Source organism: Notolepis coatsorum (assembly GCF_963971535.1).
Source record: "Notolepis coatsorum genome assembly, chromosome: 12".
NCBI classification, from domain to species: Eukaryota; Metazoa; Chordata; class Actinopteri; order Aulopiformes; family Paralepididae; genus Notolepis; species Notolepis coatsorum.
In genome coordinates, this window is record NC_140176.1 from 6685884 (window position 1) to 6708774 (window position 22891).

The following is a 22891-nucleotide window of genomic DNA, read 5'->3' on the forward strand; positions in this document are numbered from 1 at the left end:
TTCTATTTAATAGTCAATTTTTTTTTATTCACTGGCCTATTACCCACTTTTACAGTTTGAGCGGCTATGTGTTTTCTCAGCTCCGTTGACCTTGGGTTAATTTCTTAGTGTCATCTTGGCCTGAGTCCACCATATACTAATTCCCTCTAAACCCTTCTCTGCAGCAGATTACAATGTGTGAGAGCTGAGAGCTGAGAGCAGTCTGTCACTAACTAACCTGAGCCTCGCTGCACTTCTCTCACTGCCTCAGGTAGCCTCAGGTAGCCTATTGACTATAGAAGGACACATTCACTGTTTCCAATGAACCCTTTCACTACCACACTACAGACGGTTAACCCTTTCACCACCACACTACAGACGGTTAACCTTTCACTACCACACTACAGAAGGTTAACCTTTCACTACCACACTACAGACGGTTAACCTTTCACTACCACACTACAGAAGGTTAACCTTTCACTACCACACTACAGAAGGTTAACCTTTCACTACCACACTACAGACGGTTAACCCGTTCACTACCACACTACAGACGGTTAACGCTTTCACTACCACACTACAGACGGTTAACCTTTCACTACCACACTACAGAAGGTTAACCTTTCACTACCACACTACAGACGGTTAACCCTTTCACTACCACACTACAGAAGGTTAACCCCTTTCACTACCACACTACAGACGGTTAACCCTTTCACTACCACACTACAGACGGTTAACCCTTTCACTACCACACTACAGACGGTTAACCTTTCACTACCACACTACAGACGGTTAACCTTTCACTACCACACTACAGAAGGTTAACCTTTCACTACCACACTACATACGGTTAACCTTTCACTACCACACTACAGACGGTTAACGCTTTCACTACCACACTACAGACGGTTAACCCTTTCACTACCACACTACAGAAGGTTAACCCTTTCACTACCACACTACAGACGGTTAACCTTTCACTACCACACTACAGAAGGTTAACCCTTTCACTACCACACTACAGACGGTTAACCCTTTCACTACCACACTGCAGACGGTTAACCCGTTCACTACCACACTACAGACGGTTAACCCTTTCACTACCACACTACAGAAGACGGTTAACCCTTTCACTACCACACTACAGACGGTTAACCCTTTCACTACCACACTACAGGCGGTTAACCCTTTCACTACCACACTACAGACGGTTAACCCTTTCACTACCACACTACAGAAGACGGTTAACCCTGTCACTACCACACTACAGAAGGTTAACCCTTTCACTACCACACTACAGACGGTTAACCCTTTTCACTACCACACTACAGACGGTTAACCCTTTCACTACCACACTACAGAAGGTTAACCCTTTCACTACCACACTACAGAAGACGGTTAACCCTTTCACTACCACACTACAGACGGTTAACCCTTTCACTACCACACTACAGAAGGTTAACCCTTTCACTACCACACTACAGAAGGTTAACCCTTTCACTACCACACTACAGAAGACGGTTAACCCTTTCACTACCACACTACAGACGGTTAACCCTTTCACACTACCACACTACAGACGGTCTTTGTCGTGTGGCAGTGAAAGGGTTATCCTTCTGTATTGTCGCAGTGACAGGGTTAACCCTTTGGTAGTGTGGTAGTGAAAGGGTTAACATTCTGTAGTGTGGTAGTGAAAGGGTTAACATTCTGTAGTGTGGTAGTGAAAGGGTTAACCTTCTGTAGTGTTGCAGTGAAAGGGTTAACCTTCTGTATTGTCACAGTGAAAGGGTTAACCCTTTGGTAGTGTGGTAGTGAAGAAAGGGTTAAAGGGGACCGTCTCCCTGTGCCCGCCCCGGAGTCAGTTGGGTTTACAGTTGGTGAACGTGCACCGATACCTCGTAAAGCTAAAATAAAGAGAATGCTTGAATTTACGATGTCCAGCTGGATGTAAAAATATGGTTCGTTGACTTTTGTGGAGCCATATAACCTGTTAACTGGGTCTCTCACACCAAAACAAGGGTCATAGTATTAGCCTACTATAACAGTGCTGACCCAGAACAGATGTGGGGCGTAAGAGCTCACACAAAGATTTTTGGAGCTCACGAAGTCAGTGACCTGTTGATTCACTGTCTCTAATAATAATAATAATAATAATAATAATAATAATAATAATAATAATAATAATAATAATAATAATAATAATAATAATACATTTAATTAATAAAGCGCTTTTCAAGAACCCTAAGACGCTGACAATGAGCAAAACAAATGAACAGAGAAACAAAACCACAGGGAATAAGCAACAGTATGAATACATACGCAAGACATACAACCACAGGTAACAAGTAACAGATACAAAGTCCAGTAGGGGAGGTAGTGAGGAAACCAAGGGGAGGGGGGGGGGTGGGGGCAGGAGAGGGAGAGAAAGTAGGGGAGGGGAGGTGGTAGGTTGGAGGAGGGTGGTTATGGGTAGGGACGGTTGTATGTTTGGGAGAACAGGTGGGTTTTGAGTCTGGATTAAAGGTGGAGAGTGAGGGAGAGTCTCTGATGGTCTGAGGGAGGAGGGAGTTCCAGAGTCGGGGTGCAGCTCGTGAAAAAGCCCGGTCACCAAAACCTTTTGAGTTTGGATGACGGGACGGTGAGGGAGGCAGTGGAAGAGGACCGGAGGGAACGGGTGGGGGGGGGGGGGGGGGGGGTAAGGGAGAAGGAGGTCAGTCAGGTAGGGGCAGCTCCAGATTCTACATCCAGGTGAAACTAATTCAAGGGTTCTCTCTCTCTCTCTGATGTCTAGCTTTAGGAGAGAGTGGTGTGTAGTTTGAGTGTGTGTTCACAAACACTGGCTGAACTGTCCTGGGGCACGGGAAGAACAGGCGTTCTTAAAATGGGTGGCATTCCCCTTTAATTGATTTTCTTGTATATTTTATTCCTTGAAATGTACACATAAACACAATAGCCTACATGTCCCATTTGTGTAATCATTAGTGAACGGCAGGCACGTGCATACTGGGGTGCTTGAGCACCTGCCTTTTGAGCCTCGTAAAAAAAGTGCTCTTTTGAATTTTTTATTTTATTTGTTTTACCGTTACGCATATAGACTGCCCTTCCAACTGAAAAATGTCAGGATAGAATCAGAATATTAGGTGAAGAGAGAGAGATGCCCGTATTCCATTGCAGTTTGCACGGCCTCCTCAGCGTGCCTCTCCGCGGACCTATATATTTTATGCACAGCGTGGGTGATGATGATGATGATGATAGAAACCGCTGTGGCGCATACAGTTGAATGCTGGTATTACACTCACTGAGGGACACGAAGAAGTCAAGTCCGATGGGATTTGGGAATCTCAAATACAAATCGGGATTGGAATAAAAAATGCATTTATATTAAACAATACAGAATATACAGCACTTCTTGTGGTCTGTAGGGTAAGCACTTATTCCCTCCTCCCTGAACATTTATGGAGATGTATGGGCCTTTTAAGTCAGTGATAAAAGTGTCTTTCAAGGACAAGTGAGCTCCTGCACTGATTATTATAGTTTAATATTCAATATTTGATCACCAAAACCCCCCAAAAAGCATAAAAAGGGGCCCCCCCGGCCCGAAAAGGGCCCATAAAAATCGGGCTTGCGCGCTATGCGCGCTCGGTTAAAACACACAGGTATAGTGCCCTTTTCAGCCTTTGAGCACCTGCCCCTCTAAAGTCCTGTGCACATCCCTGGTGAACGGTGTTATGTACAGTGTCCTTCCTGGTGGCGTGTAGCCTTTTTACAACGCATCTGCGTTTCCGGCGCTCTGATTGGCCAGGTCATGTGACATGTGCGCCCAATAGCGGGTTTGCCCATTTCCGCGTCGAAACAACCTGCAAACTACCTGCCGTTCTATCACCATGCTCTAAGACAAACTCTAACCTTAACCAACTTCGAAAGAGTGCCTAAGCTTAACCGGCGAAATAACTTGGCCTCACGCTCTAATAATAACTTTATTTGTATAGCACTTTTCATACAGAGGTTGCAGTTCAAAGTGCTTCACAACAGTAAAGAAATACAGGCATGAGCGAACATAGCAAGGTATGGTAAATCACAGTTTTTCACATTAGGATCTAGCATCCTAATAGGCTCTCTATTCAGTAATACAAATAATAAAATAGTTTAAAATGATTAAGTTTAAAAATAGTCAAAAAAATTCAAATAGAACAGACATACAACAACAGTAAGAAATACAGGCATAAGCTAGCATAAAAATAAATGTAAATAGCAAGGTTACAGTAAAAAGTGTGATAAGATTGTTCAATCAGATGAAAATGGCCCAGTTAGGAGAATCAACCTTGGCTAGGCGGTGAGGTTCACGATGTACCTAACTGGAATGGTAAACAACTTTGCTAGATTTAGGTCAAAAGTCATCTTCTCCTCACCCCACAGTGAAATGCCTGAGCAAAGAGATTTAAGCTGTCTTTTAAAGATGTCTAGCGAGTTGGCTTCTCTGATGTTTTGGGGTAGTTTGTTCCACAGTTTTGGGGCATAGTTGATAAAGGCTGCATTACCGATCCTCTTTTGACTGTTTCTGGGAGCCTCTAGTAGTCCAGCAGCTGATGATCGCAGTGTTCTTGCTGGTGTTCAGTGTTGGTGATTTAGCTAGGTCCCTGTCCATTTAGAGCTTTGTATGTAAGGAGAAGGACCTTAAAGTCAATTCTAAATGTTACAGGAAGCCAGTGTAAAGCAGCTAAGACTGGACTAATGTGCTCTCTCCTTTTGGTTCTAGTTAGCAGTCGGGCTGCAGAGTTTTGGATTAGCTGAAGCCTCTCTGTGGTTTTCTTAGGGAGACCTGTGAAAAGTGCATTACAGTAGTCTAACCGGCTAGATATGAATGCATGAATTAGCTTCTCAGCATCGTTCTGATTAATAAATGGTCGTACTTTTGCTATATTTCTGAGATGGAAGAACGATGTTTTCGTCACTTTGCTAATATGAGAATTGAAGTTCAGTTCTGAATCTATGATAACCCCGAGACTAGTGACCTCAGATTTGATCCAAGGGGTTAGTCCTCCCAGGTTCTTTATTAATGTTTCTTTTTTAGTTTGGGGGCCGATAATTAGAATTTCAGTTTTGTTCTCTTTTAGTTTCAGGAAGTTCTTACTTACTCATCACGCTCTAAGACAAACTCTAACCTTAACCAACTTCGAAGAGTGCCTAAGCTTAACCAGTGTAGAAACTTGCCGTCCCACGATTGGCGCTCATGTCACATGACCTGGCCAATCAGAGCGCAAAACGGGAACCCGGAAACGCTGATGCGTTGTAAAAAGGCTTCAAGCTTCCTGGTGCTAACTATGTGGACCATAGTTGTCTCTGCCTCCCTGCCTGCCATACCCATGTATGTGGGAGACGGTAGGATGGGATGGAAAGTAGGGCTGGGCGATATGGAAAAAAATCATATCGCGATAACGATATGATAATTTTATTTTATTTCTCGATATCGATAATTATCGAATTGTTATAAGTATAAAAAAAATTAAAAACAATTTTTTTTTTTTTTTTTTTTTTTTTTTATAACAACAGATGTATGTTTATTTTGCAGCAATTCTTTGTCATTGCTGCCATCTTTAGTGTTACATCCCCTCACACTCCAGTTCTCAGGCTGCAGCTGGTTTAAAAGCTAAAGTAAACCGGCTTCTCTGCTGGCTGTGGCTCCAGAGGAGTTGAACAGTTCTGGCTCTGCTAGTTTATTTTCTATCTTTTGGCGCTTTTTTGGTGGACAAACATGTGCACTGTGACTCGTGACTGGAGTCTAGTTCTGCTAGCACACATAGCCTACTGTGTACAGACGGTTTCAAAATGTATTTTAAATTAGAAAGCAAACAAAATAAATGGACAAGAGAAAAAGAAATCTGAATTTGGTCAGTATTGTCATTTGGACAAGCAAAGCCATTACTTTAAGTTGCAGGCAAGAAAGACAAGTCTGTCCACTGTCTCTGGTTTTAAAACTGCCCTGTTGCAGGTAAAAAAAAAAAAAAAAAAAAAAAAAAAAAATCGATTTTTTTTTAATTTCGATATTCGATATCGATTATTAAAATATATCGCGATATTTATCGTTATCGTTATATCGCCCAGCCCTAATGGAAAGCACTTTAAATACATTTACATTTAGTCATTTTCATTCATTTAGCTGAAACGCTTTTATCCAAAGCGACTTACAAGTTCTGTACGACAAGTCATCAGGAAGGGCACAACTCTATCAGCTGAGTAACAATGTTCATCAAAGTGTTGAGTGCTACAGTGTAGGTTAGTATATTAGGACAAGTGCATGACAGTATGGTTAGTTAGGGTTAGATTCTTTTTAATTTAATTTAATTTAATTTCAGATAATGGTTGAAGAAGTGCGTCTTTAGTCGACGGCGAAAGATAGGACGGGTTTCTTCTGTCCTAACTGGGGTGGGTAGTTCATTCCACCATTGTGGGGCAAGGAAGGACTGAGAATAGGTGGCTTCTCCTTGATGACCCTCCCGGAGCTCGGATAGGAGTAGGTCTGAGGCGGCCAGAAGATGCAGAGCGTAGGGGTCTCGAGGGTGTGTAGTTAGAGACCATACATTAGAAATGCTAATTAACCAGTACATCGCCCTTAAAAATCATCTGGCATTTTATGATGTGGTTTGGCATTTGACAATCTTTTTTACATAGATGTAATAGGGCCCATTGTCTTTTAAATTAAAGGACTGATATGATTAATAGTAAAGTTGGTTTAATACCTTTATTTTTTTACAAGTTTTTTATTTTCTTATATTTCTAAATACAAACAGTGTTATGAATGAAACCTCAAGATAAACATATTAAACTGTTCAGTGACTTAGTTCAGTCAGTTGATTTTCTTCTTCTTCCTCACACAATTTAATAATTACAAAACACGAATCTTGCTTCTTTAGCTGACGTATAGACCTGTTCGCCGTATACGTCAGACTCAGTGTGTGTGCGCGCGCATCACCGGGGCAGAAAGGAATGTAATCCTGGTCAGAACAACGGGCAGAGTACAATAGCATTTGTTAGCCATGCTAGCGATCTAAACAATCAATCCATGCCAAAGCTAGATGTGTAAAAGGTGAAAGACTCAGGGCTAGATCCACAAAGAATGGATTGCACGGTGCAAGTTGCACCCTTACTTACAATTCAGTATGAATTGAAAATGGGGGACCCTGATGTAAACAAGACGAAAGTCTTTCTCTGGTCTGCATCCCCTTAACAATTGTGTGTATTGAGCCGTACTGTATTGTACCCATTCTGCAATCTGTTAATAAAATGTTCACTCAATCAATCACCGTGCAGATTGATTGATTGAATGAACATTTAATTTTTTTGAACTTTCTTTTATTTTGTGTCATAATGAACATCACGTTGCATTGATCATACAGTATATACTTGGTTAACATAGGCAATGACATTTGTTACTCAGGCTCTTCCATCTTATTCAATTTGTTTTCAAAGTATTCAGCATAATCAAAATAAGCAGTATAATCCGAGTACGCCTCATAAACAACCCAGGGGAGGAAAAATTATTACATTTTTTAAGGACATACAGTAGGATAAGAAACGAAAAAATAAATAGAAAAATAAATTTAACAAAAAAAACAATTTTAACAAAAAAAGAGGGAGGGAGGAGGGTCAGACTCATGCTAGTGTGTATCCAGGTACAAGGTTACAAGTGACCATCTCTGCATAAATATATATTTTTTCAGTTGCAATTGTGCAGTCATTTCTACCATTGTATACATCTGTCTCAATCTCTTGGTCCATTGTTTGATTGTCGGTGGTTGATTTTGTAACCATGCCATAGTTATCATTTTCCTTGCTATTAACAGTATCACTCTCAAGATGTATAACGTATCTCCATAGTATGTGCCTTTCGGTATACATCCCAAGATATAGTATGATGGATTCAGAGGTAAGTCAAGCTCTAGAATGGTTTTAATCTCATTTTTTATATTCACCCAAAATGTCTGCACTTTTGGACAGTCCCAGAAAATATGTGTATGATCTCCGATCATTCCACATCCTCTCCAACATAGTGGTGAGGACCCACCAGCAAATCCGGAGAGAACTTGAGGAGTCCTAAAGTACCTGACCTTGACCTTCCAGTCAAACTCCTTCCACATTGGGCTATTTGTGATTTTATGATTGCTTGAATGGCTGTCCTCCCATTCTTCATTTTCTATGATCACATTAGCTTCACTAACATTTATTTAACAGATTGCAGAATGGGTACAATACAGTACGGCTCAATACACACAATTGTTAAGGGGATGCAGACCAGAGAAAGACTTTCGTCTTGTTTACATCAGGGTCCCCCATTTTCAATTCTATTCATGTCCATCTCTCTTGTCCTCTCCTGGTAGTGGTTATGTGTTCGCTGCCTAGCAGCTCGGGCTGTGATGCTAGCTAGCCGCCTGCCATGTGTTATGCTGGTCATGCTGTGTAGGAGCCAAAGCTATATATTTAGGTTATTGTATTATATGTTTATTTTTATAACCTTACATTGAACCGGCATTAGGAATATTCATTGGATTTAGATAAAAAGATTGAACCGTCTTATTTGTCATAATAGAACATTCTCGAACATTTGTGATGTCACAGTATGATGTCATGACCGAACGTTCTAGAACATTTGAGTGTCACAGTATGATGTCATGATCGAACGTTCTGGAACATTGGTGATGTCACCGTATGATGTCTTATTCTAGAACATTTGTGTCTCTATATATAATCCACAATTCTCTCAGAACAGTCAGCTTGAAACAGGACTGAACAGGACTGAGCAGTACTGAACAGATAGACTAAACAACATAGACTGCAGCCTGCATTTCTCAACCAAGGTGCCAAGCCTACCGTTTTGCTGTGGAAAGAGTCGGCAAGTTGATTTACGGCTTTCCAGTGTGGAGGAATTTTCATGTGTCGAGTCGGCGTTGATTTTGGAGACTGGGAAAATACAGTTTTCTTACCTTGTAGTAGTGACGTGAATATTTAGGAAAATGGCTTAGGACCACTTTTGTAAAGAAAGACTTTGCTGTGGAAGAGAAATAAACCATTTGGATATCTTTGTTTTACACTGGAGTGGCTGTGGACATTATTTTTCTTTATCAACGAGTTTTTTACTACTAACGAGTAAACAACTTTAACCAGTAGAGTGGAACGTCAGCCCTCATATGCTGGTCTACGCTGGTTTCAAAAAGATAGAAACCATCAAGCCACATAAAGAGGCGACTCCAGGTGTGGTGTTGGGGACCAAGAAGCAGGCGTTAGCAGCCAAGCTAACAAGCTTACATCACACCGACGTAGCAGGTTATTTCTGTTACCTGCAACACATTGGCTTCTTCCAGGGCTTACAATATAATCAACAACATACAGTGGGGGTTAAATATAGATACACTCGATTTGATTTGACATAAAAAAAAATCAAGATTCCAGAAAACATCAAGGATGAAACACAAAAAAGTCAAGACTTATTTCCATTGTGGTCCTTGGTCTATGTTTTGTATACAAATTCAAAATAACAAGCTAATCGCTAGTGGCTATAGCACTAGCCATCAAACGCTAGCCAGTTCCCTGTCACTCCATAACAAAGCCTCCATAGCCTGACGTTAAATGGCAAGATACTGAATCATCAGACAAAAAGTAAATCTGACTCATGATATTTGTCTTTGGGAAGTAGGTTATAATTTAACCCTTTCACTGCCACACGACAGCCAGTTAACCCTTTCACTGTGACAATACAGAAGGTTAGCCCTTTACTAATCACACAACCAACGGCGATGCTCCATTATTAGCATCATTAGCTCCGCGGATGATGCTAATGATGGAGCATCGCCATCGGTTGTGTGATAGTAAAGGGTTAACCTTCTGTCGTGTGGCAGTGAAAGAGTTAACATGGTCCAATATTAAAGTAAGTTAACAAAAATGTTAAAAAAGAAAGACATTGTAAGATAGAATTGCAATGCACATCAAATCGGCAGGTCAGTCCAACAAGGGAATAATAGTGCACAGATTAAGCTGGTTACCAGAAACACAATGTATGTCATTTTATAATAATAAATCAAAAAATACATTTGGCTGCTTTTGAAGATATTTGTGGACTATTGCGTAGCTCGCTCCCCTTATCCTTTAATGTGGTCAGAAAATAACCCAGTTGGCCCCTAACCTACGAACCAAAGACTTAGGCCTTGTCTCCATTAGCTATGTTCAGTCGTGCTCTAGCAAGGTATGGTGCGGATGAGTTTGTATCTCCATTGTGTTACTTGTAAACCCTCTGGTTGCTAGGCAACCTTTTTTAAAATCCACACCCAGCGACTGTGGTACACAAGCTAAACACGATGACACAGTCCCAGCCGGGGTGTGGCCAGGTTGTGAGAGGTGTCTGTCTCTCTCAGGGTGTGGTCAGGGTGTGAGAGGTTAACCTTCTGTAGTGTGGTAGTGAAAGGGTTAACCTTCTGTAGTGTGGTAGTGAAAGGTTAACTGTCTGTAGTGTGGTAGTGAAATGTTAACCTTCTGTAGTGTGGTAGTGAAATGGTTAACCTTCTGTAGTGTGGTAGTGAAAGGTTAACCGTCTGTAGTGTGGTAGTGAAGGGTTAACCTTCTGTAGTGTGGCAGTGAAATGTTAACCTTCTGTAGTGTGGTAGTGAAAGGTTAACCTTCTGTAGTGTGGTAGTGAAAGGTTAACCTTCTGTAGTGTGGTAGTGAAAGGTTAACCTTCTGTAGTGTGGTAGTGAAAGGGTTAACCTTCTGTAGTGTGGTAGTGAAAGGTTAACCGTCTGTAGTGTGGTAGTGAAAGGTTAACCTGCTGTAGTGTGGTAGTGAAAGGGTTAAACTTCTGTAGTGTGGTAGTGAAAGGTTAACCGTCTAGTGTGGTAGTGAAAGGGTTAACCGTCTGTAGTGTGGTAGTGAAAGGGTTAACCATCTGTAGTGTGGTAGTGAAAGGGTTAACCTTCTGTAGTGTGGTAGTGAAATGGTTAACCTTCTGTAGTGTGGTAGTGAAATGGTTAACCTTCTGTAGTGTGGTAGTGAAAGGGTTAACCTTCTGTAGTGTGGTAGTGAAAGGTTAACCTTCTGTAGTGTGGTAGTGAAAGGGTTAACCTTCTGTAGTGTCGTAGTGAAAGGGTTAACCTTCTGTAGTGTGGTAGTGAAAGGGTTAACCGTCTGTAGTGTGGTAGTGAAAAGGTTAACCATCTGTAGTGTGGTAGTGAAAGGGTTAACCTTATGTAGTGTGGTAGTGAAATGGTTAACCTTCTGTAGTGTGGTAGTGAAAGGTTAACCTTCTGTAGTGTGGTAGTGAAAGGATAACCTTCTGTAGTGTGGTAGTGAAAGGGTTAACCTTCTGTAGTGTGGTAGTGAAAGGGTTAACCTTCTGTAGTGTGGTAGTGAAAGGTTAACCTTCTGTAGTGTGGTAGTGAAAGGGTTATAAAGATCTACGATGGGGCTACGTGGCTCCATATAAAACACACAGTCATTGCTTTGCCCTCAATCAAATCTTATTCCCCGGCAGACCGCACGGGGAGGGAATGACGGTGATATAACATCCTATTTACATCCCTGCGGGCCTAATCTGCCCAGGCTGCCTGTGGCGTCTCCCTCGGGGCGAGACACGTTGGAGGCTCCAGCTCGCGTCACACACGGCGTCTAATCCTTGTTGTTTCACTTGTTCACCGAGGACAAACAGGAGGCATCCCTCACTCGGCTTTGTCCTCGGTTCGCTCTCTTTGTTCACGTCTGAGGGATTCGGGAGCGGGTAAGGTCTCTGGGACTCGGGGTGTGTTCTTGTGAGTGTTTAGTTTCTTTATACGCTGACGACGCTGTTCTTTCTTGTGTTTTGTTTTGGTCGCTGAAGGCTCGCCAGGACGGAAGGTGACATGTGGCCGATGTCCTCCGTCGGGATCTACCTGAGGAGAGCGATGGATCTGTTGGGGAAAAGGTCTTCTTTGAACTTCAAGAATCAATGATCATCTTGAAATATCCACTAAGGAAAGAGGGAAGGAAACAGGGAAGGAAACACAAACACAAAGAAGAGCCCTTCAGCCTAGAGGCCCTTTTGTCCAGAAGTGTCTTGTCATCAGCTGCTCAACCAATCAGACTGTATCTTTTTATTAAAAAGGATAGTGGGGTGTTTTTTCTTTATTGATACAGTAGGAAGGCTGAGAGGGAGACAGAGTAGAGGAGACACAGGAGAGAAGGTTCTTTATTGAGACAGTAGGAAGGCTGAGAGGGAGACAGAGTAGGGGAGACACAGGAGAGAAGGGTCTTTATTGAGACAGTAGGAAGGCTGAGAGGGAGACATAGTAGAGGAGACACAGGAGAGAAGGTTCTTTATTGAGACAGTAGGAAGGCTGAGAGGGAGACAGAGTAGAGGAGACACAGGAGAGAAGGTTCTTTATTGAGACAGTAGGAAGGCTGAGAGGGAGACAGAGTAGAGGAGACACAGGAGAGAAGGTTCTTTATTGAGACAGTAGGAAGGCTGAGAGGGAGACAGAGTAGAGGAGACACAGGAGAGAAGGTTCTTTATTGAGACAGTAGGAAGGCTGAGAGGGAGACAGAGTAGAGGAGACACAGGAGAGAAGGTTCTTTATTGAGACAGTAGGAAGGCTGAGAGGGAGACAGAGTAGGGGAGACACAGGAGAGAAGGTTCTTTATTGAGACAGTAGGAAGGCTGAGAGGGAGACAGAGTAGGGGAGACACAGGAGAGAAGGTTCTTTATTGAGACAGCAGGAAGGCTGAGAGGGAGACAGAGTAGAGGAGACACAGGAGAGAAGGTTCTTTATTGAGACAGTAGGAAGGCTGAGAGGGAGACAGAGTAGAGGAGACACAGGAGAGAAGGTTCTTTATTGAGACAGTAGGAAGGCTGAGAGGGAGACAGAGTAGGGGAGACACAGGAGAGAAGGTTCTTTATTGAGACAGTAGGAAGGCTGAGAGGGAGACAGAGTAGAGGAGACACAGGAGAGAAGGTTCTTTATTGAGACAGTAGGAAGGCTGAGAGGGAGACAGAGTAGAGGAGACACAGGAGAGAAGGTTCTTTATTGAGACAGTAGGAAGGCTGAGAGGGAGACAGAGTAGGGGAGACACAGGAGAGAAGGTTCTTTATTGAGACAGTAGGAAGGCTGAGAGGCAGACAGAGTAGAGGAGACACAGGAGAGAAGGTTCTTTATAGAGACAGTAGGAAGGCTGAGAGGGAGACAGAGTAGGGGAGACACAGGAGAGAAGGTTCTTTATCGAGACAGTAGGAAGGCTGAGAGGGAGACAGAGTAGAGGAGACACAGGAGAGAAGGGTCTTTATAGAGACAGTAGGAAGGCTGAGAGGGAGACAGAGTAGAGGAGACACAGGAGAGAAGGGTCTTTATAGAGACAGTAGGAAGGCTGAGAGGGAGACAGAGTAGAGGAGACACAGGAGAGAGGGTTCTTTATTGAGACAGTAGGAAGGCTGAGAGGGAGACAGAGTAGAGGAGACACAGGAGAGAAGGTTCTTTATTGAGACAGTAGGAAGGCTGAGAGGGAGACAGAGTAGAGGAGATACAGGAGAGAAGGTTCTTTATTGAGACAGTAGGAAGGCTGAGAGGGAGACAGAGTAGAGGAGACACAGGAGAGAAGGTTCTTTATTGAGACAGTAGGAAGGCTGAGAGGGAGACAGAGTAGAGGAGACACAGGAGAGAAGGTTCTTTATTGAGACAGTAGGAAGGCTGAGAGGGAGACAGAGTAGAGGAGACACAGGAGAGAAGGTTCTTTATTGAGACGGTAAGAAGGCTGAGAGGGAGACAGAGTAGAGGAGACACAGGAGAGAAGGTTCTTTATTGAGACAGTAGGAAGGCTGAGAGGGAGACAGAGTAGAGGAGACACAGGAGAGAAGGTTCTTTATAGAGACAGTAGGAAGGCTGAGAGGGAGACAGAGTAGAGGAGACACAGGAGAGAAGGTTCTTTATTGAGACAGTAGGAAGGCTGAGAGGGAGACAGAGTAGAGGAGACACAGGAGAGAAGGTTCTTTATTGAGACAGTAGGAAGGCTGAGAGGGAGACAGAGTAGAGGAGACACAGGAGGAAAGTCAATGAGCTGACACCTGATAGAGGATGAATCGCTACACGACGCTCAAGCAGCTGGGTGACGGCACCTACGGCAGCGTTCTGATGGGAAGAAGCAACGAGTCCGGAGAACTGGTGGCCATCAAGAGGTGAGCGAGGCGATTAGGATCAAAGGTTTTGGATTATAAGTAGGGGATGTCCTGATAACACTTTTTTCAGACCAAGTACAAGTACAAGTACTTACATTTGGCTACTTGCCGATACCGAGTACCGAGATATGCGTACTCACTTAATAACACCATTACAGTTAGAGAGGACTTAGAAAAAAACATGTTTTATTTTCATCAGATGTTCCTCACTTTCTGACGAACAAATTAAATTATACAACATGACACTGTTGCTGACATTTTAAGTTCAAATAATATAAATATAATAACATTTTTAACATTATATTTTTAGCACAGTATTCCTAACTATAAGTGCAAAAACAGCAACTACATGGGAACGACATACAACATTATGTAAGCATTGCCATCGAAGTATGTTTCTTTTCTCTGAAATGTAATTGAGTAAAAGTACAAAGGATACAAACCTAATAATAATACTACTCGAGTAAAGTACAAATCCCCCCAAAAACAGTACTTAAGTATTTAAGTAACAAAGTACAATTACTCCAGTACTTTACACCCCTGGTGGTTCGGATCATCCCACGGATGCCAGGTTCTAAAACAAACGAGCCGACAGGCCCGTCTCTCACCGGCGTGATGACGGCCGGGTCAATAATGAATGAGGTGTCGTGGAGATGATGCGTCTGCCCGCCCAGAAGACGGTTACCATGCAAGACAATCCTCCCGGCGACGCCAGGCAGTGAAAGTGCAGAGTGTGTGTCGGCGTGTCGAGCGCCCGCGGCGGGAACCAGACACCGACACGTACTATAACGCTTACATACATAATTATACGCACAGGTGGAATAATGTTGCTCTAGAAAAGGCTTGGGTTTCACCGGGACAGCCCGTCGTCTAGCAGGTGGAGAACGTGTGTTTTTATTACCAGACGACGTGCTACACTACCTGTGATGAAATGGACACGGAGGTCTAGGTGTCAAAGCCCTGCGATGGAATGAATAAAATGGGGTCTAATTTTTCGATCTATAATATATAGGAGTTAAACTTATTTCACATCCATAGCACATAATCAGGTATTTTCTCTTTTACGTTTGTAATTTCAATGTAGCCTATTGACGGAGCATAACCACTTAATGTTAGAGAGGGACTACATAACTTGCTATATTACATGACATGTTTTAACGTTATGTTGAAGAAAAGTGAGCATCAATAACAGGGTAGTCTCGTGTAGCCAGACCTCTCTCCACACTACGTTAGCGCTGGGTCTGGCTGAACCTACTATCATTGGGTTATATTATAACATTATAGCGGGGAAAAACACTTTATATATATATATAGGGCTGACCCCTATTAGTCGATTAGTCGACTAATCTGTCGAAAGGAGACGTAGTCGACTGGCCAACCTCTTTTTATTTTTTATTTTTTTGTATCATTCTTTCCAAAAGAAAAGAGGCCTAGAAGCGTGGCTAACGCTAATAGCACGCATACCAGAGGCTAACTGCCTAAGAAAACAGGCACAGAGGCACTGAAAGAGGATTTCACCCATCTAATGAACACACTAGACTAGACAAATATCAAGATGTATCCATCAGTGGACCAATTGCATGCTTTTGCAGAGGACAACAAGCCTTCAGTCAACTCCTTCAGACATTAAGCACCCCCACACAGCCCAAATGGAATGATAATAATAATAATAATAAAAAAAAAAATAAAAAAATTATTTAAAAAAGAAATTAAATTTTGGTCGACTAAGGCACATTTTGGACAATCATAGTCGACCATCCAAATCCTTAGTCGGGGACAGCCCTAATTTAATTTAAACCAGGGGTTCTCAAACTTGTTCATGCCACAACCCCATTTTATTTAGGATTTTTTTTGGGGGACCCCACACTTAACTCATTCTGCGCCATCGCTTAATGCGCCAGAGGGCGCTAGTACGCCATCGCTTTAATCAATGGGGGGACTGCGAGATTTGCGAGTGCTTAAAATATATCTTATATTATAGCTATGGGTCTAATACACCCGTCGATTGTCAGTGAGTTGCTTCCAGTCAACATGTACAAAACATGTACATTTCCGTTTTATACTGTTTTGAATATGAGTATAGTTTTGGTGATTCTTAGTAATCCCAGGAAAAGACGCGATGATAGCCCTGTGGTGGAATACACTAAACACGTTGTCATTTTTCACCTGATTATCGAATCTTCCTGAAATCAACGCTAGATTATCATTATTATCCTTCCTCATGCATACATGGAATGGCCCTCGTAGCGCGGCGCTCCCCCCACGCAGAAAAAAAAATTATAAATTAGATTTTCTATTTTTTTTTTTTTTTACTTGCCAATGGCCGACCCCACTGTCACCTACCCACTTGGGTCGCGACCCGTAGTTTGAGAACCACTGCTTTAACCAATCACCAGGCTGCAGCAATGGTGCCATGCAAAATAGTATCGCAGCGAGTGGAAGGAGAGGAGAATTCCCACTGAAATATTCTGCCAATGTCATTCACAGTCTCATGGTGAATGAATGAATGAATGAAAGCTTTATTTAACAGATTGCAGAATGGGTACAATACAGTACGGCTCAATACACACAATTGTTAAAGGGATGCAGACCAGAGAAAGACGTTTGTCTTGTTTACATCAGGGTCCTCCATTTTCAATTCAATTAATCGATGGGCTCTGGTGCCGATCGAGACTAATAGGTCCCTCTCCGGCCTCACAAGCCGGATAGTTATAGATTGTCCGGTTTGCGAGGCTAACCCCTCCCTGGACGTGATTTCTGAATTTATGATGGACTGTTTTGCACTACAGGATGAAGAGGAAGTTTTACTCGTGGGAAGAGTGTATGAACCTGAGAGAGGTTAAGGTAAGGATGATAGTTTTTAATAATTATTCGTGATTCTTAACCTCTTATCCATCAGGCCAAAAAAATGGGGCTAGTTTTGCACAACACGCCTGACGATTGCATATCCAAAGTAATTTGCAATTTATTCTTCTTCAAATGAGTCTGGTCTCTTTTGAAAGGAAACATTCTGAACTTTCTTCTCACTCTCAGAGTCACTCTGAGTGCTGATGTAATATATTACTGAAATAAAGGTTTTGTTTACTCACAGTTCTGTTTACTTGTTGCCAGATTTGTGAGTTCCAGCTGAGAGCTGGAAAACATAACTGTTCCATATAGGGATGTCCCGATCCGATCACGTGATTTTCAAAAGATCGGGATCGAAAAAAAATGAGAAAAAATTTGGATTTATTTTTTATTTTTTAACTTTTGTTTTTAATTCAACAAACATGACCATGTTCAAGTCTTAAACTCATATTGAGGCCTTATTTTTAAATTGTATATCATTCATTTATTTATTGTCACACAGAGCGGAAGAATTTTGCCAAAACAAACGCATTTCCTTTGATTTAATTATACATCAAATGATTTATGTCAAGGATGAGGGACATCCACTAGTTGCAGAACTTGCAGTCACCTGATTTTTACAGACGATGGCGCCATTGCTCTCATGAAGCAGCAGGTTGGAGGCAGAGTTTTTAGATTACTCCAGTTGCAATGCCTCGCTTGAATGAAGTTAACTTTTCACCTGGATAACGTCAACATTCAGGTGAATAATGTGAGAAATTGGGATGAAAAAAAAATATTATAAAATAAAAAATTTTGATCGGATTGGGAAAGATCGGTATCGGTAGATACTCAAAATCACATGATCGGGATCGGATCGGGAGCAAAAAAATTTGATCAGGACATCCCTAGTTCCATAGCCTGCAGTCTTATCTAGTACCGGTCCAAAGTTGATAACAAGTTTGTGTTTTTGTAATAATGTACCGGCAATAATTCGGCATGATTATCCAAACTGGCCGCCCGCTGAACTTGTTGGTCTTCTTCTGCCCTGTTGCCATCAGCCCTTGTGTGGGAGACCGTTGGCTCCAGAATTTCATTGGCTACAAAGGCGGTCAATCATTTTCACCATCAGAGGTGACTGGTCCGTTCAGGACCCCGCCAAACCGGACGCAGTCACTTGTCCGATTTGTCCGATGTGTGAGAGGTTAACGCCTTAGATGTTTTATTCAATAACATTCAGTATGCGGTGAGCTTAATTATTTTATTACACCAGTCCACTGCGTGATACTACTAAATATTGTCGTAATACATACATATAATAGAATTGACTTCAGTCATTAACTGTTACAGAGTTTAATAACACGTAATGCCAGGGGTTAACCGTCTGTAGTGTGGCAGTGAAAGGGTTAACATTCTGTAGTGTGGTAGTGAAAGAGTTAACCGTCTGTAGTGTGGTAGTGAAAGGGTGAACCTTCTGTAGTGTGGTAGTGAAAGGGTTAACCGTCTGTAGTGTGGTAGTGAAAGGGTGAACCTTCTGTAGTGTGTTAGTGAAAGGGTTAACCGTCTGTAGTGTGGTAGTGAAAGGTTAACCTTCTGTAGTGTGGTAGTGAAAGGTTAACCTTCTGTAGTGTGGTAGTGAAAGGTTAAGCTTCTGTAGTGTGGTAGTGAAAGGTTAACCTTCTGTAGTGTGGTAGTGAAAGGGTGAACCTTCTGTAGTGTGGTAGTGAAAGGTTAACCTTCTGTAGTGTGGTAGTGAAAGGTTAACCTTCTGTAGTGTGGCAGTGAAAGGTTAACCTGTAGTGTGGTAGTGAAAGGGTGAACCTTCTGTAGTGTGGTAGTGAGAGGGTTAAGTGAGCCTCCTCCACGCTGTGTCTCCTCAGTCGCTGAAGAAGCTGAATCACGCCAACGTGGTGAAGCTGAAGGAGGTGATCCGAGAGAACGACCACCTGTACTTTGTGTTCGAGTACATGAAGGAGAACCTCTACCAGCTGATGAAGGACCGGTGAGCAGAGCACACACACAGTTCCCCGTCGCTATAGGGAACCGCTTGGGCTCTGAGTTGATTTCCCGTCAGCAAGAGATGTCGTTTCAACTTGACGACATATACACATCATAAATGGACACCAAACAAGTCGATAACTGACAGGAAATTAACTTGGACCGAAGCTGTTCCCTATAGCGACATAATTCCACTGAAACCGTCCTACTGACACTACTGACTACTGCCATGGCGACGAGGTTAACTATAAAAGAAGGAAGGGTCACCACCACGTCACTGTAGCACGTGTGGCACGCAAACATCGGTGCCCAGTGTGGAAACTTTGAGTTTGTCCGACGTTGAGTTGAACGGGATCAGCCGTCTCCTCGTCCGTGATCTCGTTTTAACGAGGAGGTTATCACCTCGGATGTCAGAATCGTCTGCAATTTGTTTGCATTGTTAACTAGCTAACGTTTGATATATTGGTCGATGTGTCTAGTATTTCTTCAGATAGCTGGTATATTTAGAATTGTACAGGCTTCGATAGAACTGGCGCCAAGCGGAGCAGAGAACGCTGGTGTTCTGACGGGACGACCCTTCCTTCTCTTATAGTCTCCTTGTCAGCTATTTAGATCAGCAAACAGGAAATAAACGTGGGCCCATAATAATAATAATAATAATAATAATAATAATAATAATAATAATAATAATAATAATAATAATAATAATAATAATAATAATAATAATAATAAATGGGCCCATTTAGAATGTTAATCTTATGGTCTGTGTTTGCACCACCATCTTTTGTGCCGGAAAGCCTCACATTGAGCTTTTTTTCCCTGTATTTTTCTCCCATCCCAATTCAGTCATTACGCCAATTCCCTTCCTGGTCGTTGCGTGCATTGCCCCCTACTGTCGGCCTGGGGAGGGCGTAGAACTACCACACGCCTCCTCCGATACATGTGGAGTCAGCCAGCCGCTTCTTTTCACCTGACAGCGAGGACTCTCACTGGGGGAACGTAACGCGTGCGGAGGTTCACGCTATTTTCCCCCGATCCCCTCCCTGCTGAACAGGCGCCCCGACCGACCAGTAGGAGTCGCTGTTCACAACGACCAGGATACACACACCACCAGCTTCCCACCCAGGTACCGCTGACAGCTGGATTCGATCCCAGAGTCTCTGCGGTGGTAGGCGAGCGCTTAGTCCACTGCGCTACCCAGCCGCACCCACCTAAGTGGCTTTTGACAGGACTTTCTGACGCGGAGGCGCAGGAGACAGTGGTGCAAACACAGACCTTTATTGAAGAGTTGTGGCAAGTTGTTTACACGTCAGAGCAGATGGTTTAGGCTGCCTAGAGACAGAGTTCCTCTCAGTCTGATGTGGGGATGGCAGATTGAACCCGTGTCCATTGATTACCGGCTCCCAGGTGGAATGAGCTTGCGTCAGTCTGCCATGCCCACCTCACACAGTGTGGGTGTACTTATCATACAGTATATTATATACATCCAGTACATCTGGGTTGGTTTGAATTCACTTTCATGACTTGGGGAAAACGAACGTTGTCTTGTTATAAAGACACCGTCAGTATCGTGGCGTCTAGAATGTGCCAGAAGGGTCGTGGTGGACTCACTCACGGCAGTGCAGCGCGTGATCCTGCCCGGGGGGGGGGGCGTCTATTCTTTTACCAACGGATTTCCAGTTCCACGTTCGCGTTCTGCGATCTGATTGACCACTGACGTTTCTGGTGTTCGATCTGATTAGCCACTGACGTTTCTGGTGCGATCTGATTGGCCACTGACGTTTCTGGTCATGTGACATGTGCGCCCAATGGCGTGACGCGCCCAATTCCGCCTCGAACAGCAGCAAACTACCTAACGCCTAGTTTATCACTGGTTAAGCTTATAGGCGACTCTTTCGAAGTTGGTTAAGGTTAGAGTTTGGCATCAGGGCTGGTGTTCTATCGCCCTGCTCTAAGACAAACTCTAACCTTAACCAACTTCGAAAGAGTGCCTAAGCTTAACCGGTGAAAGAACTTGCCGTCACACGATTGGCGCGACCAGAAACGTCAGTGGCCAATCAGAGCGCAGAACGCGAACGCGGAACTGGAAATCCGTTGTCTAAAGTATTCAGGCAGCCCGGGGTGGGTTCACGTCAATGACTGTAGACGCCACCCAAACGAGATTCAACAATCCTTACAAAGCTTAACATTTTCAATGGATTGAAATCGAAAGTGACTTGACTCCAACCCTGGAATATATGTTGTCTTTAAAAAAAATTGTTTTAATGAAAACTGTTTGTGAGATGTATTCATTCCATGAGCAGGCGTACACATAGTATAAGAAATCTGTCCATTTTATGTTTTCAGAAACAAATTGTTCCCAGAGTCAGTCATAAGAAACATAAGCTTTCAGATATTACAAGGCCTGTCGTTCATTCATAAACATGGTAGGTGCATCGCATCCCTGCACACCTCGCCGTCTCTCCGCAGCTGTCTCTCACTACACCTGTCACACACTACAGCTACACACTACTACAGCTACACACTACAGCTACACACTAAAGCTACACACTACAGCTACACACTACAGCTACACACTACAGCTACACACTACAGCTACACACTACAGCTACACACTACAGCTACACACACTACAGCTACACACTACAGCTGTCACTCACTACACCTGTCACTCACTACAGGATCTACTGAGCTAATCCTGCATCAAAGTTACTATCAAAGCCATATTTTCAAAAGTGAGCTGCAGCTAGATAACCAGCTGATAATATTATAATAATAATAATAATAATAATAATAATAATAATAATAATAATAATAATAATAATAATAATAATAATAATAATAATAATAATAATAATAATAATCATAATAATAACTAAAACTATCACAGAAGTGACATCATCTCCAGCTCCGCCCTCTTTTATTTTCTTGACCCTCTGATCACGAGCATCGCGTTCCCCTGTCCAGCTCAGGGAGGGTGGAACTTGAGATCGGTCAGTTGTCCTCGCAATCTATTTAGGGTTTTACTGGACCAGTCAAATGGGAGATAAATATGGTTGAGATCCTGTAGTGAGTGACCCCTGAGCCCTCCTCCTGACCCCTGACCTCTCCTCCTAAACCTCTCCGACGTCACTGACCCGCTCCGGGGCTGAGGCCGTGTTGTGGTGGTGCTGCCTCCGGTGGACGGGGGTGTGTGGATACCTTGCATGTCTGCAAGTTCAAACTGAGAATAAATACACGTCGTCGCTGTGTGTTTATGGGGTCGTGTTTGTTCGCGTCGGGACAGAACGTGAAAAACACGTTCGTTCATTCAATCTTTATTTCAACAAAGAAATGCATTGAGGGCAAGTCCTCGTTTTCAATGATGTCAAGCGTACAAACATGATAAATAGGGATGTCCGATATTATCGGCCGATATTGGCATTAAAATGTGATATCGGAAAATATCGGTATCGGTTTTCAATTTTTTTTTTTTTTTTTTTTTACATTTCTATAACCTTTATTTACCCAGGCAAGCAAGTAAGAACAAATTCAGATTTAATTTATTGTCAAAAGTATGCATAATGTTATGTTAATTCCACAACAAGACATATGTAATGTTAATTACCTGAAATTATTCCGTTTTTTGGGGGGGGGGGACCCTGCATATATCGGTATCGGTTGATATCGGTATCGGAAATTAAGAGTTGGACAATATCGGTATATCGGTATCGGTAAAAAGCCAATATCGAGCATCCCTAATAATAAATACAATAAATATACAATATACAAAGTATTGAGTTTTACACGCACGCACGCACGCACACACACACACACACACACACACACACGCTGCCTGGACACACACATTCATTGGTATAGTTCCATGTCCTGTGGGAAGACGCATGCTTTCGTTCCATCTCT

At 42.8% G+C, this 22891-nt stretch overlaps 1 pseudogene across 1 annotated transcript in view; it reads left to right on the forward strand.

Moving 5' to 3' along the window:
* Nucleotides 1–13962: 13962 nt before the first annotated feature.
* The window catches only part of LOC311238636 (serine/threonine-protein kinase MAK-like), a 32765-nt pseudogene continuing 23836 nt past the window's right edge, over nucleotides 13963–22891 (forward strand). The window contains exons 1-3 of the transcript in view: nucleotides 13963–14164; nucleotides 16954–17008; nucleotides 18871–18992. The product of the transcript in view is annotated as a serine/threonine-protein kinase MAK-like (transcript). The remainder of the gene's footprint in view (nucleotides 14165–16953; nucleotides 17009–18870; nucleotides 18993–22891) is intronic.